This window comes from Leucopleurus acutus (assembly GCF_964270905.1).
Source record: "Leucopleurus acutus genome assembly, chromosome: 7".
NCBI classification, from domain to species: domain Eukaryota; kingdom Metazoa; phylum Chordata; class Mammalia; order Artiodactyla; family Delphinidae; genus Leucopleurus; species Leucopleurus acutus.
Window position 1 is genome coordinate 38,753,174 of NC_139150.1, and position 19,725 is coordinate 38,772,898.

The 19,725-nt window shown below is 40.2% G+C and overlaps 1 protein-coding gene across 1 annotated transcript in view; it reads right to left on the reverse strand.

Moving 5' to 3' along the window:
• LOC309963872 (spermatogenesis-associated protein 31D4-like) overlaps nt 1-9,963 on the reverse strand; it is a gene marked incomplete at its 3' end in the record, with an annotated part of 52,616 nt that extends 42,653 nt beyond the window's left edge. Inside the window, 1 exon segment of the mRNA XM_082842396.1 lies at nt 9,867-9,963.
• Between the last annotated feature and the right edge of the window lie 9,762 nt (nt 9,964-19,725).

Sequence of the window (19,725 nt, forward strand, 5' to 3'; positions counted from 1 at the left end):
TGCCTTATGCCACATTTTGAGTTATAGAGAATATTTTATAATGAGATTCTAATGATGGTAACAAATTTATCTACCTTGTTTCATTAATTCATCTGAAAGCTCCTTGAGAAGAATAGGAGAAAGCTCCTAGTCCTGAAAATGTCCCATGTAGTAAAAGGAAAAAAATGTCCCAGGACTTCCTTGGTGGTGCAGTGGTTAAGATTCTGCCTGCCAATGCAGGGGACACGGGTTTGATCCCTGGTCCAGGAAGATCCCACATGCCACGGCGCAACTAAACCCATGCACCATAATTAACGAGTCTGCAGTCTAGAGCCTGTGCGCCACAACTACTAAGCCCTCATGCCACAACTCCTGAAACCCTCGTGCCTAGAGCCAACAAGAGAAGCCATCGCAATGACAAACCCATGCACCACAACAAAGAGTAGCACCCACTCACCACAACTAGAGAAAACCCGCGTGCAGCAACGGAGACCCAATAAAAAATAAATAAATAAATTTATTTATAAATAAATAAATTTATTTTTTAAAAAAATCTGAATAACAGGGAAATGTTGACGGAGGTTGCAGGGAGAGGCAGTGATGAAGGAGTTGGGTTGATTTTTAGCAAGTTCAAAATAAAAGCATTATAAAAGGAGAGTAAAGGATTTAGGTCAGGGCTTTCTTTGAAAAAAATTTTTTAAACATAAGCAGATGGAAAAAGTTAAGTGACACAATATGGTAGATTCCACCAATGAGCTTAATAGGTAGCCATTTTAATGGGAGAGAAAGCAGACTGCGAAGTGAGAAGTTGGGAAACCTAAAGGGGCAAGAGCCAGAAAGGCAAGGGACTCCTTCCTGCCGTGAGGATTCTTTTGGTTCTGAAGTGCGTGAACCTACTAGTGAGGATATCATATATCCTCTAAAAGGGGCACCCATCAACCGGAGAAAGATGTGCCACCTCTTTCCACAGCTCATTAGCAGACTGAAAATGTGACACTGCGTTACTCTGATTAAGGATTAATTTTCTAATTCCAGGGATGGAACGCTCCTCTAAATGAGCAGGCCTTCACACAAAAACACAGACTCACATAATATGGATGAAACAAAACCTTTAATGCTGCCTTCCACCTTTCTAAGACCCAGTGGGGAAGAAAAAGGAGGTTCTCTAGCAAAAAGGGGAGTTAAGGGTTAAAGTTTTCCAGCTCTCCATCCGGGAACAGGTCCTACTAATGGGGGAGAAGTGTGATGCCATCTTTCTGGCAGACTGAGGGCTTGGGAAACCTAGGCCCTTCTAGTCTGGCTAGGGAAGACATAATATTTCCAACAGCCAACTGTAGCAAGGCAATAAATAGCAATGTCACAGACTAGATGAGTAACTTGTTACCTCAGACCCTCCCAGGGACATATGATTTGGGTTCCTACCATTTATTGGGATAATGCCGACTTATGCTGGGTCCTGCAAATCCCTTTAAATTATGTAACTAAATGCTATCTACACTTTTATATTTCACATACATTGTTGGGGCTTCATTACAAACTGTTATATTTTAAAATTGTTTCAGATAGCTTTAAAGCCAAGGCAGTGGGGACTTCCCTGGTGGTCCAGCAGTTAAGACTTCCCCTTCCATTGCAGGGGGTGCAGGTTCAAAAAAAACAAAAACATAAAACAGAAGCTACACTGTAACAAATTCAATAAAGACTGTAAAAATGGTCCACAACAAAAAAATATTTAAAAAAATAAAAATTTTAAAAAATTAAAAAGTAAATCCAAGGCAGTGGCTTTCAAAATCTTTTGACAGCAACTCACAAAAATACAGAGAATAATTTTTATCATAAACCAGTATATATATACAAACACAAAATAAAAAAGTTTTATGATACCTTACCCTTATTACATATAATGCATTCTAATATTATCTATTCCACATTGTTTCATTGTTTTTAAGTGATTGTCACAACGCCAAGAATTATTTTATAATCCACTAATGGGTGGATTTTGCACCTGCATTTTGAAAAACTCTATTCTAAAACTATAGATTCCAGCTACTTTAGTCAGAAGTCTCGTGTCAAAATTTTTTAAAGCCTCGTTAAAATGCATCATCAAAAAAAGTATTTACTGAAGGTAACTCAGTCTCCATAAAGAGCACTGTCTTGGGGATTTCTACCATAACTCACAAAATGAATAATAAGCCTATACTTTGCAGAACTGAGATGTGAGCTGAACATTGAGTGAAAATGACATAAAATCAGAGCAGAGTTAGAAAAGGAGGACCGTCACCAAATGCAGTGTGTTGTTCCTCTGGAAAACACAAAGCAGCTTAGAGTGAGGTGAGGGCAACAAAATAGAAAAATATATATATGCTAATGAAGAAAAGATCAAGCTTACAACTTCCATCTCCAAGCTTCACAAGTTGCACTTGTACTTTCCAACTCTATGAGACTGAGTAATAGGATAACTCCACTAATCATGTGGTCTTGAATATCTCAGCTGATATCATTTAAGTCATTAAAAAGGATAACTGCAAATTAAATTAGTTCACCCTAATTATACAAAAATGAGAAATTCAAATAAGCAAGGTAATGCTCTTCTAAATTAAAATTTTTTTCAATCACTTGGCATCTCAAATCAAAGCAAATGGGTAATGTTACCAATTATATCAATTTGATTCTTAAATTTAAATACATAAACATATGATGAACTGAATTAAAATTTTTATTTGATATGCACTTAACATATTAACATTTGTACTAGGGTAGGGAACCACATTCAAGATGTGAGACAAGGTCATGTCCTTGAAACCCAAAGAAGGTTGCCACAAAATTGCCTTTGTGAGAATCTAGCAACAGAAATGAGTCCCAAAATCTATTAAACAAGTTATCCCACAGGAGAGGTAAGGTAGACCACACTACTAAAGGTAGTACTATAGAAGCCTATGAAATATTTATCAAGAGAAATATTTGATAAATAATAACAATATTAAGTTTTAGTAAGCAGTAGGATAATGTGCTAAGCTTCAGCATGGTTGCACTTACAGAGGACTTTCATAAGAAGGAAAGAAATGGAAATTTATTGACTATCTGTGTTTTGCCTGGCAACACCAAATACTTTCAAATATACTATAGCATTGGAAACTAGGAATCAGAGATATTAAATAAGCTTGCCCTAAGTCACACAGTGATGAATGACAGAATTAGAATTTAAACTCCATCTTCGGATTACAAATCAATATTCTTGTCACATTTATGTCACTTTATCCTGAACCAGTACTAAAAATATGATAGTGCTTAAAATATTTGCTTAAATATTTCCTAAGACTTCTGATCAAGATCAATTCAGATTTCAATTTCATGGCTAATGAGTAATAAAGTGATCCTTAAAAGAAAAAAAACATTAAAAATATACATGCATTCTGGATGGCATTATGAATCTTTCAAACAATTGATGAAAGAATTATCTATTGCTATATAACAAACCACACTAAAGTATAGTAGCTTAAAATGGTAGTTTATTCTTGTCTCTTATTGTTCCATGGATTCATTGGGATTGGCTGGGGGTCTCCTAGAAAGTGCAGTCAGATGTCAGCTGGGGTTGCAATCACCTGTGGGCTCAATGGGGCTGGACGTCAAGATGCTTCACTCCTATGACTGATGGGATGCTGGCTATTGCTTGCAGCTACCAACTGGACAAGCCGTGATGTGGGCTTCTCTCAAAGCGGTGGCTGGGCTCCAAAACGGAGCATTCCAAGAGTAAATGTTCCAAAAGACCCAGGCTTCTTACAACCTAGCCTAAGAAGTCCCAGAAAGTCACTTCCACCGCATTCTATTAGTTGAGCCAGTCACTGGGGCCTAGGAATACAGATTTAGACCCCACCTTTTGATAAGAGAAACAACATGACAAAAAGCGAGGGCAAGGAAACTACCCATCACACCTTAGTCTTTTGCCTCCCATCCTGGCAAGTCTACTTTATCCAGCCGAGTTAAAAGGGGAAGTACATAATAAAATTACAATAACATAAATTACTTTGTTGTCTTTTTTCTATTTCTTTGGCTCTATTTCATTCTCTGGAAACACAGCACTTCTTGAATAAATGAATGAATAAATGAAAGCCTCTGTCTCTCATTTTTCCATTTACTCTTTTTTTTCCTTTCTTTCCTTCTTTCTAACTGAAAATAAAAGGTAAATATGTATATTTAAATATATGTATATATTTACAAGCACCAACATATTCTGATTAGTTAGTGAATCATATGGTTAATTTCTACCCATATCGCCCATTTGATATCTGCCTGACTCAGTCATCATCCTATATAGTAAGGTATTAAGAGAATTTTTTTTCATGCAGGCAAAGGAAAGAGAGAAAAAATGGTAAAGAAAAAGTAGGATCAAGAGAAGAAGGAAAATATAAATGGGAAGGGAAATAAATAAAGGAGAGTGAGCAGGATTAAGCCCAAGTGGCTGAAAAGACAGAGAAAGAAGCCAAATTCTACCCCTTATAATGTTGCACCTTCCCCTTCCTTTTTAATCCACTGCCACCATCACCAGCCTAGTCCAATCTTATTTCTTAACGCCTGAATTATTGCTATATTATTTTACTTAATCTCCCTGCCTAGAGTCTTTATTCCCTTAGAAACACTGTTTTCCTCATGCTGCTCTCAATTAAAAATAAACACTAAATGACTTCTGAAGGATAAAGTTCAATATAAGCATTTTAAGGATTGTCATAATCTGACCTAACTTTTCTTGCCAATATTGTTTCTCAGATCTCCCCTGCATGAAACTATTGATTCAGCCAAAGCAGTCTACTCACTGTATCCAAACACACGGAAGAATGAGACTAGGTCTCACTATTTATTACATCTTGAAAAATACAAAATCTGAATCAAGGAAAATAATTAATTCACAAAGCAGTGTGGCAAAATTGTAAGTTTATATTATAGCACTTATAGCCCAGTTCATCTACAAATATAGCCTTCTCATTGTTGTCTTCTGTCCTGTGCTCTAGCTAATCCTTTCACCAGGAGCTTTCTCTGTTGCCCTCAACCTTCCCAAATCTTATCTAACCAGGACCCACTAGAAAATCTCTTCTTCATGGAAACCGACATTAGCTGATTAATTTGGAAGTGTGATTAGCAAGATTATTATTCTGAACCCAAAGTATGTGTTAATACTACAGCATCTGATTTGATTGTCCATGGAATCCAAATTCCATCTCAGTTTCTACTCTGTAGATTTGTTCAGCATACAGTGGTTTACAGGACAATTTCACCCCAGTCTGATAGATAATTCAACCAGCATCTAATAATTTGTACAAATTTGATTTGCAATAATTACAAACAGCAATTACAGAAACAGTTAAAAACACCCTTGCTAATATTATAACTCTTTGGGAGCCCTACATAAATAGGATTTCTTAAAAATAGGATATTTGAAGGTAATGATGGGTATATACATGATAAAACAGATTTTGTGGTAAGAGAAGTTTATTGTCAAGTATAATTAAAGTTGTAGATACCATTTTAAAAGTACAGATTTAGGGGGCAAGGGAAGAGACCTTTTGAAGCAAAGTAGAAATTAGGAATAATTACTGTGATGATCATGTGATGTCAACATCCATTTCATCAAGATGAGCTCAGTATCCTTCAAAGTTCCATTGAGTGCAGGAAAGCATTTGTGTAAGACCAAAGGTAGCTTTGGGAGGAATACCTTTGAAGTATAAAGGAGTAGAGTGACTGGCAACAGCCACCATAAAAATGGACTAAACAGGGCTTCCCTGGTGGCGCAATGGTTGAGAGTCCGCCTGCCGATGCAGGGGACACGGGTTCGTGCCCCGGTCCGGGAAGATCCCACATGCCACAGAGCGGCTGGGCCTGTGAGCCATGGCCGCTGAGCCTGCGCATCCAGAGCCTGTGCTCTGCAATGGGAAAGGCCACAGCAGTGAGAAGCCCGCGTACAACAAAAAAAAAAAAAAAAAAAAGGACTAAACAGTAAACGTCTTTTATATGTGGAACCTAAGAAATAAAACAAATGAATATAACAAAACGGAAACAGACTCACAGATCTAGAGAACAAACTAGTGATTACCAGTGGGGAGAGAGAAGTGGGGAGAGGCAAGATAAGGGTAGGGGATTAAGAGGTACAAATTACTATGTATGAAATCATACACTTCTGAATCTTATTTAAAAAATTAGTTTTCTTTTTCATGCCCAACATTGAATGTGCATGCAAATTGCTATTTTTCTTTTTTAATCTTTTTTGATTTCAAAATTGGGTAAAACTAAACTTTTTAGGGAAATTTGTAAATATGGTAAAATTATAAAGAAAAGTAAAATATTATTATATCAGACAGGAGAGTGGAGGCTTCTAGGGTGATATCAAAGTTGTATTACTTGACATGGGTGGTATTTCTGCAGGTGCTCACTTCATTCAATTCATTTATCTTTTATGCATTTTGAAGATGCAATATAAAAAATCCAATGTTCAAATTCTACAGTCCATTAACTTGGAGGTGTCAATTACTGCCCTACCCAATACTTTGCTCTCATTCCCTTTTGCCCAAATGAAGCTGGTTGTGCGTTAAGAGATGACATCTTGTTTTCTAGAAGAAATGGTGAAACTTGTCTGGCCCTCGGTAATATTTCAAAACAGTCTTTTTGTAAATGGGCATGAGAAGATGTCCTTCTTAAGCCAAGGACGAAATCTTATATTCTGTATTATTTAAAATACATGATACAGTGCTACACAACTAGTATGCATTCATTCATTCATTTGACAAATATTTATTGACTTACCTATCAATAGACTCTCTGGAAAACCACAGCCGTTTACCAACTAATCTGGTAAAATGGCATTTGATAAGTGCTATAAGGACACTAAAGATTCAGCAATTTCTCCTGGCTATCAAATTTATTTTGGCTAATGGATATCACATACTTTCACTCCCATTTAAGGCTTACAAAGGGGTACTAGAGGAGGATCAGCCAGTCAGAAGGTGAAGACTTAATAAAAACTAAAACAGAGGGCTTCCCTCGTGGCGCAGTGGTTGAGAGTCCGCCTGCCGATGCAGGGGACATGGGTTCGTGCCCCGGTCCGGGAGGATCCCACATGCCGCGGAGCGGCTGGGCCCGTGAGCCATGGCCGCTGAGCCTGCGTGTCCGGAGCCTGTGCTCCGCAACGGGAGAGGCCACAACGGTGAGAGGCCCGCGCAAAAAAAAAAAAAAAAAAAAAAAAAAAAACTGAAATAGAATGAGTCAGAGAGAGGAGGGGAAAAAAAAAAAAGCAGAGGAATAAGTAGGCAGAAATTGTACAACCAGCAAGGCCTCAGGGCCCTGTACCGTTTGAGTTGAGCCAGATATTCTTCCTGTTTCCTTGCTTGATCTTTGCTTGATCTCTCCTCTTGCCCATGTCCCCAGTCTGGAGGAGTTAAGCCCAGCACAGATGCCACTGAGACAGGTCAAAGCAGGGAAAGGTCCTGGGACCAAAAGTTGGCTGAGGAGGGTGAAAAGTTCTGAGCAGCCCAAAGCAGACAGAGCCAGAAGATAAACATAACCCGTTTTCGAAGGAGCCAAAGGTGACAAGCAGGAAAGACAAAATTACTCATCCAGTCCAAAGGGGTGAGCACGGAGCCAGAAGCTGGCGGGAGAAGGGAGTTAAGAACGTCAAGTGTCAGGTAAAAGCAGAAACAGAGACTTAAAAATAAATAAATAAAGTGAAATGAAGGATCCAAGACAATAACTGGGAACGATTACTTGGAGTTTGGCACTAGATTTGGTTGAGTACAAGTTAGCTTAATTTAAAAGCATAGGATCTGAGCAGGTACCTTTCCTTCTTCTGACTTTATCTCCCACCTTATTGCCAATCCATTATCAACAAGGCGTTTAAAATATTTACCAAACAAAATCTGGAAGCCATTTAGGCAGTCCTGCTAATGAACCAACTTAATTCAGACTGATTTGGCCATGAAGATGACCACATCTACTGAGGACAGCTCTCCCCAGATTCCTCCATTGACTAGTTTGAGAAACAGAGCACTTGAAGAAATGGTGTATGTAAATAAGTGAGTTTAGGTTCAAGCAGCCGGAGATGCTGGTGGTTGGAAATGCCTTACTCGTGTGCAGAAAATTTCCTGAGCACTTACTATGCCCCATGCAGCATGCCCACCCAAAGTTCTTTAGATATTAATATTCCAGTGTGTTTAACGTTTAACATTTTCTCCATTTGGTTAAAATCAATGAGATTTTTGTGAGGCGCTTGATCCTTTCCCACCCCAATTTAAACCATAATTTTGTGAAGACTGGGATTATCTTGCCATATTCTTTTTAACCTCCCTAATTTCTAGTCAAGCCTCAAAATATGAAGTATACACTTGGGGCTCTTAGCACCTCAGAGATAACCTCCATTCTACTTGTCCAAAGGTGGGGGTGACTTGCTCAGTCAAAATGAAGCAAAGTGTTTAGTATCAGCCTTAAAATAAGTGGTTTCTTTTTTTACTGTCTTCTCTTTTTTTGTTGTTTTCCTGCTTTTCAGAGAAGCAGCAACAATAATTTAAACTTTTCCACTATGTGACCTACACTCCACAGACACTGTATAACAACCTAGCCAGTGCTTAACAAAGGACTTGCGTGATCGTGGGTATACGTGTGTGTGTGTGCTTGTGTGTGTGTGTGTGCACTTCACACAATGTTGTATGCCAGTATGAGGTGGGAGACGAAAGAAAGTTCGGGCACACGCACATTTATATTAAAGAGATGATAGGACCCACAAAAAAAAGAATTTTTCTGTGATATTAATGTTATATTTTGGAGAGAGGTTTGCAGGGAAGGAAGAGGTGCAGCTAGGGGAGCGGATTCTTATCTCTAACTATGTAGGGAGGCTCTGGTAAAAAAGACAACTGAAGTCTTTCCCGGAACTGGGATCTTTCATTGAGAAAGGAGAAAATGCAACACTCATTCCTCGCCTCCTTCCCTCCCTCCCTCCCCGCTTCCTTGGTGCCCTTCCAAGGTAGGGCCCGTTGGTGCTGGCTTCTCAGTCCTCCCCCTGGGGAGGCTTGCCAAGGCCAAGAGGGCCAGATGGGGCTGCTGGCAGAGATGCTGCTGATCCGGCTCTTTCTCATCCCACTTTCCGTCTGCCAGTGCTTTTGGTGGTGGTGGCAGTGCCTCATCCTGATGAGGTTAGAATTACCACTCTGCAGCGGGTGGTGTGTGTACCAGCAAGCATCCTGTTACATTCACCAGCTACCCTCTACCTGCTCTGGGCTGGAATGTGCCATTATCTCGCTACTCCCATTTTACACTTCACACACCAGCTTTCTCTCACGACGGTTATTTGATCACTAACCACTCGGAATATCACGATCATCAGCTCATTTATTTTTTCTAGTTTAAAGGATGGTGCTGGGGTTCGCAGGGAGCATCGATTTCCACATTCGCCAAGGCATCCGAGTGTGAGCTGCCTATCACAGTTCCGACTTTAATAATGCTTATTACTGTGATCATTATTTAGCATTTATATAGCTCCTCACAATTGTTTACCCATTATTCCTCAGAGCACCCCTCTCAAGGTGATCAGTATTAGCAACCCCCATTGTAGAGGCAATAAATCAGGGCTCCTGGAGAGGATTTTAGGAATATCCACAAAAGGACACAAAATGAATAACCGCACAACTGGTGGGGCCTGGCCCTCCCTCTAGCACTGAACTTGATGAGTTCATTTATTCCATCATTCTGTTTAGCAGACTTACACAGGGTGGGCTCCTCTTGTAGGATACAGCTCAAATATCCTGAAAGGCCTTCCCTGGCTACCCTATCTAAACTAGCATGGCCTCCCCAAGGCACTCACTATCACATTCTGGTGTTTATGGACTTCATAAAAGTCCATAAACAGAACTTACCTGATTTGTCTTCTTATGTTCTTGTTTATTGCATGTCTTCACCATTCAAAAAGGCCATCTCCATGACAGTAGCAGTCTTGCCTGGGTTGTTCATTGCTGTATCCATCCCCTTTGTTGAAAGTACCTGGCATACAGTAGGTACTCAATAATGCCTGTAGAGTGAATGACAATGACAAGAGTCCTGTAAATACTGCTACTCATGCATCATTTCCCGTGCTTTTTCATCTCTTCCTGGACTTCTGGATATAATCACATATACAGTCCATCATTCTTAATTACCCTGGCACTAACGATCTAGTCTGTGGATGGCGCAGGTCCTTGCCTGCCTCTCCTTCTTGGGTTCCTTTCCTCTGGAGATTCCTCCAAATCTTTCAGTCATTTCTCGCCTTTAGTTGAGAGGGGTCAAGAAGAGAGTAGAGCAATGAAAGTTCTACTCGACAATTTTACTAGTTCTAATAGCTTTGGAAAGGTACAAAGTTGAAATTATTGAATCAAAGGTTTCTTTTTCACCTGATTTGTGGATTAAAAAAAAAAATCCATCTATGTTATATATGCAATACAGTGAAAAGTGCTTTGAAGAAGTTAAAAGCACTATATAAATGTAAGATATAATTATGTATGCATGTAGTCCCAGTAACCTTGGTAATTGAAAGTTGGTTATACACTTAAGGCTTAATTAGTTTTTTTTAATTAATTTGTTTTATTATTGGTTGCATTTGGTCTTCATTGCTGCACACAGGCTTTTCTCTAGTTGCGGCGAGTGGGGCTACTCTTCGTTGCGGTGTGCGGGCTTCTCATTGCACCAGCTTCTCTTGTTGTGGAGCGTGGGCTCTAGGCATGTGGGCTTCGTAGTTGTGGCACTCGGGTTCAGTAGTTGTGGCTCACAGGCTCTAGAGCACAGGCTCAGTAGTTGTGGCACATAGGCTTAGTTGCTCAGCCACATGTGGGATCTTCCAGGACCAGGGGCCAAACCCCTGCATTGGCCACCAGGGAAGCCCAAGGTTTAATTCGGGTTTTTTTGTGTGTTTTTTTTTTTTGCTGTACGCGGGCCTCTCACTGTCGTGGCCTCTCCCGTTGCGGAGCACAGGCTCCGGACGCACAGGATCAGTGGCCATAGGCTCACGGGCCCAGCCGCTCCGCGGCATGTGGGATCTTCCCGGACCGGGGCACGAACCCGTGTCCCCTGCATCGGCAGGCGGACTCTCAACCACTGCGCCACCAGGGAAGCCCGGTTTAATTAGTTTTGATTGAAGAGTAGCTCACACTTTTCTGATGAGTAGGACCAGGGAAGCTCTTAGAAAATGTGCCTTTGGTTGTTTTTCAACCATTAAATCAAGATAAAGCTTGAAATCCCTTCAAAGCCTAAAAGGTTGGAAGTAATGCTGATTTCTCATCAACAGATAAGAATAGACAAGTGGTACGAAGCATTTGTGCTTCCTTGCTTCAAATTTCAGACGATGAGAATACAACTCCCCCGTAAAAACTCTTAGGCTGACCTTGAAAGAAAGACCCTCTGGATAATCTAAAAATGGAGTTTTCTTTTTAAAGGTTGTCCTTAATGTTCTTTATAGTGCTATGTGCAACCAGAAAATGGTTTGCCTTTTTGTTTTAAATACACCAAATCAATGGAATACCTTGTATTTGATAACATGTGCTGTTGCATTTGGGCCTCACTACAACTCTGTCCATAGATATTATTGTTGACACTTCATAGATGACAAAAATGGAAGCAAGGCCATTAAATGCTTTCCCAAGTCTTAGAGGAAGTCACCAAGAAGACTGATCTGACTCAAGTCTCCTGACTCCAGTTTAATATTCTCCACGGTAATATTAGAAAACCACATTGGAAAGGAAAGACTCATTCCTAGTACTGCTGTCATAGCACCAAGCTTCAAAGGTCAGGTAAATGTTTTACTTTATGGTTAAACTGGCCACACTTACTCAGTGTGTACTATATCACAGGCCTTGTGCTGTGCCCTGGGAGGTTGTGGAGAAAGTAAAAGACAGGTTAGATTTCCCTGGTTGTTACAACCTAGTTGGGATGGGAAACACACGCATACAATCATTGTTGTGATACAAGGGAAGGGTGCGCATGCACCAGGAGAGATGCAGAGTTCTACAGGAGCAGGGAAAGGGCAGTATCTGAAAACATTCCACAAAAAAAATCATCTTTCATTCCAAGATGAACTTGGCACGAAATCAAGATTTAATTGAGGATATACTGAGAAAAATGAAGAGGGGAATGGGGTGTCTACCAAATTTTACCTACTGAATTTTGTCTATAAAATTTCATCTATTCAGTGTTGGGTCTTTGTTTCTGTGCAAGGGCTTTCTCTAGTTGTGGCAAGCGGGGGCCACTCTAATTTCATCTATTCAAATTGTATCTACCATGGCAAGATAATATTGTTAAATTACTTTTAAATAGAATATTTAATATTAAATATTTTCAAATTACCTTTAATAGATAATATTTCTAAATTACTTTTAAATAGAAGGAGTTGCATATTAGTTATGTAAATAGAAGTAAACACAAGAAGAACTAAAATAGAAGTGGCTAAAGTGGCCTTCCCTGGGGAATGGAACTGGGGGGATAGAAGGATTGGGGTTGCGAGGTGGGGTAGGGCTTGTCATGTTTCTTTATAAATCCTTCAAAACTATTTGATTTTAAAGTCACAGGTATGAATTACTTCGATAAATATTAATTTTTAACTGGCCTTCAAAGAAATGAGAAAGGTTTCTATAAGGAGAGGGAAGGGGCAGGGGCATTCCTAGCAGAGGAACCAGCATTAACAGAGAGAGAAGGCCGGAGAGCAGAGGCAAGGGGGAGTAATCCATTTGGAGAGCGTGGGTACACCTATACCTACATGGATCGGGAAACAGAAGCTGTTGCTCTATTGTAGAAAGACATACAAACACACGGTTACATGGTCGCTGACAAGGAAGGCAATAAAGGGTGTTGAACAAAGAGGTGACACGCTCAGAACTGAGCTTTATATCAGCAATGGTTCTCACATTTGAGATTATGTGCCTGTTAAAATTGCTGGGTCCCATGGCCAGTTTCTTCTTGAGTGAGGCCCAAGGATTTTCATTTCTAATAGTTAAGTTCCCAGACAATGCTAATGCTGCTGGTCTGGGAACCACCATTTGAGAACCAGCAACAGAGTAATGCAGCAACAAGGAGTCAAGACTAGAGTAGCATGAAAATGAAGGTAGAGAGCCTATTCCAACAGGATAAACCGGAAGGAATGGAGCCCTGACTAGGAAGCTGATGGTGGGAAAGTACAGACCAGCAGTCAAGAGAACAGATCAGCTGCTTCAAAGGACAGGGGAACCGTTGGGCCTGTTCTGGGTCATTTCAAATCACAAATCGTTGGTAAATCTCCAGTGCCTGGGCCAGGTATACAAGAAGCGCTTGGAATTGGTTTTTAAAATAGAAATCCTGTCTAGAAATTAAGGTGTGAGTTTTATCTTACTTTTCCCTCCTCCCACATCAATAACCTCATTCTAGTGCAATTTAGGTTGCAAAAGCTTCTTCCAGGGAGAGCCTCCACAGCTGCACCTAGTCAGCAAGCGTATCTATCAGAACATGTAAAATTGTACTAAAACTGATTTCCTTATTATTTAATTTTAGAACATCCTTGTGGCTAAATAGTATTCAAAATAAATTTGGAATACAGGAAGCACCCATCTCTACAGACTGGGACAAAAATAATTAACTCACTCTACCCTATAAATACCCATGAAAACATACATGAATCCTTTATCCAACCAACGTTCATTGAGTATCTACTATGTGACAAGCACCGTGGATGTGCTTAGAAACAAAGGTAAATAAAACATGGGCTCCACTGACAGTAGTTCAAAATCTAAAGTCTTCTTCCTGTGCTCTTAAATCTGCCTAAGGACTGTGTTTTGTTTGTAATAAAAATTCTAAATCAGGAACAGAAGAAGTTGGCTTTTCTGCCTAACTTCTGCCTAACCTAATTGACTGCTTCTTGTTGTCTGATTATTCAACTGAAGAGAACACTTCGGTCCTGGGTTATTTTACCAAGCTCAGATATATTTTGCTGACACATAGAAGGAGTCTGGGGAGCATCCAGCACCCGTTTACCTCTGGCCTTTAAGTATAGTGAGCATTTTATCACTTACACCTTTCAATGCCCAAAGAGAGTACCACTTGGGGTTTTTAAAATATCGTTTCCTTTACTACCTCCCAAAATAACAGGGTCACTTCAGGACCAGTAAGTGGTTGGCACTGTGACAGGTTTCCCAGAAGTACTAATAGTTCTGGAGAGGAGCAAGTATTTTCACAGCTGCAGGCCTGGGTGCTGAACCTTCTCCTGTCAGTGAGAATCATGTCCCAGTGAAAATATAGAAGTGGAACTGACCGTCAAAGGGATAAGGTGACAGGGAGTGTTGCTTACTCAAGTCAGAGAGCAACCAAAAATGATTTCTGCTGCTGGAACAAAACAAAGACAAGGGTTGAAGGTCAACTTCCTCTTTTATTTTGGCGAAATAAAAAGCACACCTAAGCAGCCTTTCTCAAATGTTTCGGGTCTGCTAACAATTTCAACTCTATAAAGACCCCACATATTATACCAGTCTATAGTTCTTGGGCACTGAAGGGAAACAAAAGGGAAACTGTTCACTCTCATTAGGATTAATGAAGTCATCCACGGCACCCAGCTCTTCTTCCCCGATCCCTAACCTCATCCATCTCCAAATATTAGGAATTTTATTCGTTAAAGGCCACTCACGTCCTTCCACATCATTCCACCTTGGCCACCACCATCATAGTCTAAACTGATGTCATCTCTCCCGTAAATTACTGAAAGACCCTTCTACTTGGTCTCTCACATCCTGTTTAGCCCACTCCAAATCTGTCTTTACATTAATTCACAGTAACTCACTAATTCACAGTATTAGTTCACAGTAATTCATTCACAGCACTCTTTTGGAAACTCAAATAAAACCGCTAAAGTCTAAATACCCCACACATACACATAAAACCTAGCCTAAATTTTTTCTCTGGATCCCCATTGCTCCAAACACTTAGCTGGTAGATTAGGTCGAGAAGCTCTGCATAATCTGTGCCTCCCACCCTTTTCCCTTTTCTTATTGCATCATGTTCCTCCCTCCTCACTCCCTCTGCTCTCCTCACCCAGATTCCACCGCCTGGGAACATTTCTCCCTCCCTGCTTTGCCAAGTTGTATCTCCTACTCACCTTTTAGCTCTTAACTCATTTCAGCTCCTGAAGGATGCTTAAGGAATGCCCTCTCTTCCCTGGTTAGGCCAAATCCCCATGTTTCAAACTCCTCTGACATCATCAACCAGCTCATGAACCCTTCAAAGAATGTATCACAGGACATGTATATACTCTTGTATGATTGTTTAATTTCTACCTGGTCTCCCCACTAGACTGTAAGATCTGTAAAGGCAGGAACACTATCTCTTTTTGCTTACCATTGTATTCCAGAGCCTAGCACAGTGTCTGGCACATACCAGTTACTAAATAAACACATTCAGAAGGAAGGAAGGAAGGGAAGGAGGAAGGTAGGGACGGAGGGAGGAAAGGAGGGAGGAAGAATGTATGGGTGGCAAATGGATACTACTAAAATAAGAAAGAGAAGGTCTAGCATTTTAAATGAATGATAATAATAGGTAACACATATTGAACTTCCAATGTTAAGTCTCAAGATAAATTTATTCCTCATGACAACCCTATGAGGTAGTTATTTTTATCATCTTCATTTCATAGATGAGGAAACTGAACTACATAGAAATTAATTACTCAAAGTCACATAGCTAGGGACTTCCCTGGTGGCGCAGTGGTTAAGAATCCGCCTGCCAATGCAAGGGACATGGGTTTGAGCCCTGGTCCGGGAAGATCCCACAGGCCGTGGAGCAACTAAGCCCGTGCGCCACAACTACTGAGCCCGCGTGCCACAACTACTAAAGGCTGCACGCTCTAGGGCCCACATGCTGCAACTACTGAGGCCGCATGCTGTAACTACTGAAGCCCGCACGCCCAGAGCCCATGCTCCACAACGAGAGGCCACCGCAATGAGAAGCCCGTGCACCACAACAAAGAGTAGCCCCCCACTTGCCGCAACTAGAGAAAGCCCGTGCACAGCAACGAAGACCCAACACAGCCAAAAATAAATAAATAAATAAATAAATAAATAAATAAATAAATACATTAAAGAAAAAAGAAAGTCACACAGCTAGCAAATGTAATGTACCTCATAACTGAAGAGATATTATGTTCATACATAACCACAAGTAGCCAATCTTCTCTGGGAACTGTTTTGCCCAACCACTTTTAAGGGTTTTAGCAACCACTGCTTTTAAGGGGCAGGGATTTATCTTATTTGGAATAGGACTTTGAAAGTAAAAAACTGTATCTTCTCTACATGTCAAGCTCCTCAACAGATGAACATCAGAGAAACTCTTATCTGGATTTCAGCAGCCTCTGTGTCACTTTTCAGGTTGAAATTTTCCTACATGAATGTAAGGATGGGCTGATTAAAATGAGAACATTGTAAAGCAATCACCCATCCTCACCTCAGGTTTGACTCTATTGCTTTAATGTGAGCAGAACAGAAATTGACATGCTAAATGGATAAAAGAAAGAAACAGAGTGTTCAGCACATGGGAAGAAAGACTGAAACAGAGATATATTTGTTTAGAAAAGAGAAGATGAAAAGGAATGTGCTGCCCTCCCAATATCCCCAGGAAGCCGCTCTCCGTGCGCGCCACCATAGATCAGTTTATTTGGGGCTCAACCTGGAATAAAAGCATAACGTTTAGACAAGGCAAAAGGTTCTGGGGAAGGGAGGAAGGGAGGAAGAGCAACAAATGAAAATAACTGAACTTATTTGCAAGAGGGAACTCTAGATGGAGCAGTTCCCTCTATCTGAATTTTTTCTGGCAATGGAATCCTGATTCCACTGGATTAGTATCTATTGGAAAGATGACTGGTAGGAATACCTCAGCTCTGTGATAGGAAATAGAACTGGATGATCCACCACTTACAAAATAGAACCTGACTCTGTGGATGGGATCCACGTAAACAGGGGAAGGCAGAAGATTAAGAGGAAGAGGAGGGAGAGGAGTTATAGTAGGAAGAACTCTGAAAAGGTGCCCAACAAATGGGAGTGTACAATCAAGTAAGATTCAGGGCACAAGTACTGGAGTCCAACCGCCGGGATTTAAATCCAGGATCCACTCTCTACTAATTGTAACCTCCCTAAACTTCCCATCTTTAAAGTTGGGATTATAATTATAGCTGGCTCAAGGTTTTTTAAGGATTAAAGAAACTAATCTTTGTTAGCTTCATAGCAATAGTAAATGCTCAGTAAATATTAGTGCTACTGATGCTGGTGAAGACGATCTCACCTCATAACATAAACTTGAAGTACTAGCTATGTTGAATAACGTTGGAATCCATTAGAAATAGTCAGGAATAATGCTATATTGGACTCTCTTCTGGAGCAGGTCATCACCTAACAGTGAGCTTTATACCTTCAAGGCAGAAACTCAGGGTAAGTTGCTATCTTCCAGAAACTGTCCATTATAGGCTTGTCTTATGAAATCGTTTTCTTCTCTCCCTCTTTTAGTGTTCACGCTCCATCTTTTTTCTCTTGGCTTACTTTTCTACATCGTACTTTCTTTTCCAGTCCTTTGAAACCTTTGCTCCTCTCCCCATGCAAGGATCCTGTTGAGACAGACTAAGCAGATCTGTTTCCTCTATGCCTTAAACGGCAGGGGGCCAAGAGGGAAAAATGTTTCCTTTGGGCGGATGCCAAGGAACTTCGGGCGTGGGGGTAGAGTTTTTAATGACACAGTAAGAAAGAAAATATTTATGTTTCATTTTAATTGAACTTTTCTTAAGCTTACTACATTTTAGTAGGTGAAAAAAAAATCAACATATGAGAACGCTGAGAACGAAAATACACATAGCTCTGGCTTCCAGCACACAGGTAGAAAAAGCAAAGGGAAGTCTAGCAGAGGCATCTTATGGGAAGAGCTGCCCCACCAAAAATCTCAGCTTAGCAGCACTGTCTTCATCACTTCATTTCCAGGATCATATAGATCCTGTTTGATTGACCCATAAAATTAGCAAGATAATGAACAAGCTCATTACTTTAAACATATCTCTATCTGCTGGGTCCACTGAAGTACCTTGAGAAACAAGTTCATAGGGTGTCACACGCAGTTAAACCTGGAAAAATAAGCATTGTGAAATGAGGTGGCTTACTTTGTTAGGTGACTCTAGAAATAGCTACTGTTGTCACTGTTTCCTAAGCATCTGCTTTGTGCTATGTACTCTGCTAACTATTCATATGATCTCATTTAAACCTCCCTACAGCTCTGTGAAGTAAGTACTGTTAAGCCTTTTTTACATATGGGTGACATCAGGCAATTTACTTGGGTCACACAGCTGATGAATAGTGAAGTTGGGATTTTAACCAAGCCTGAAAGGACACCAAACCCGGCACTGGCACTGATACTGCAATATCAGATGCGGCCCCACCTGTACAGTTATCTACCTCTAACAATACCCGGAAAGGCTCATTATCTTACGATTTATGAAGAAAACAGAGTAGCTGAGTATGAGGACTAAGTGTGTGTGTGTGTGTGTGTGTGTGTGTGTGTGTGTGTGTGTGTGATATAATTAAATGACATACAGTGTCATTGTTCTGTTAAATGAATCATAGTAGGACTAGGATAGAAACATCCAGCTCCTCCCACTATTCCCAACTAAAAGAATGCTTCTGTTCCTTGCTAAGTTTCTCTCCTCCCTGGGTTGTCTAGCTTTTCCTAATCCATTTGTGTGTGGACTGCCAACATTTACATTCCAGCTGTGACTCAGTTTTATCATCTATATAAGCAGTACTGAACTCAGACAGCTATCAAGATTAAGAGAGTTAATAGATTTAAAACACTTGGTGAAAAATCTGAAAGTGAAATTAAGAAAACACTCCCATTTACCAGTGCAACAAAAAGAATAAAATATCTAGGAATAAACCTACCAAAGGAGACAAAAGACCTATATGCAGAAAACTATAAGACACTGATGAAAGAAATTAAAAATGATACAAATAGATGGAGAGATATACCATGTTCTTGGATTGGAAGAATCAATATTGTGAAAATGACTCTATTACCCAAAGCAATCTACAGATTCAGTACAATCCCTATCAAACTACCACTGACATTTTTCACAGAACTAGAACAAAAAATTTCACAATTTGTATGGAAACACAAAAGACCCTGAATAGCCAAAGCAATCTTGAGAAAGGAAAACGGAGCTGGAGAAATCAGGCTCCCTGACTTCAGACTGTACTACAAAGCTACAGTAATCAAGACAGTATGGTACTGGCACAAAAACAGAAAGATAGATCAATGGAACAGGATAGAAAGCCCAGAGATAAACCCACGCACATATGGTCACCTTATCTCTGATAAAGGAGGAAAGAATATACAGTGGAGAAAAGACAGCCTCTTCAGTAAGTGGTGCTGGGAAAACTGGACAGCTACATGTAAAAGAATGAAATTGGAACACTCCCTAACACCATACACAAAAATAAACTCAAAATGGATTAAAGACCTAAATGTAAGGCCGGAAACTATCAAACTCTTAGAGTAAAATGTAGGCAGAACACTCTATGACATAAATCACAGCAAGATCCTTTTTGACCCACCTCCTAGAGTAATGGAAATTAAAACAAAAATAAACAAATGGGACCTAATGAAACTTAAAAGCTTTTGCACAGCAAAGGAAACCATAAACAAGACGAAAAGACAACCCTCAGGATGGGAGAAAATATTTGCAAATGAAGCAACTGACAAAGG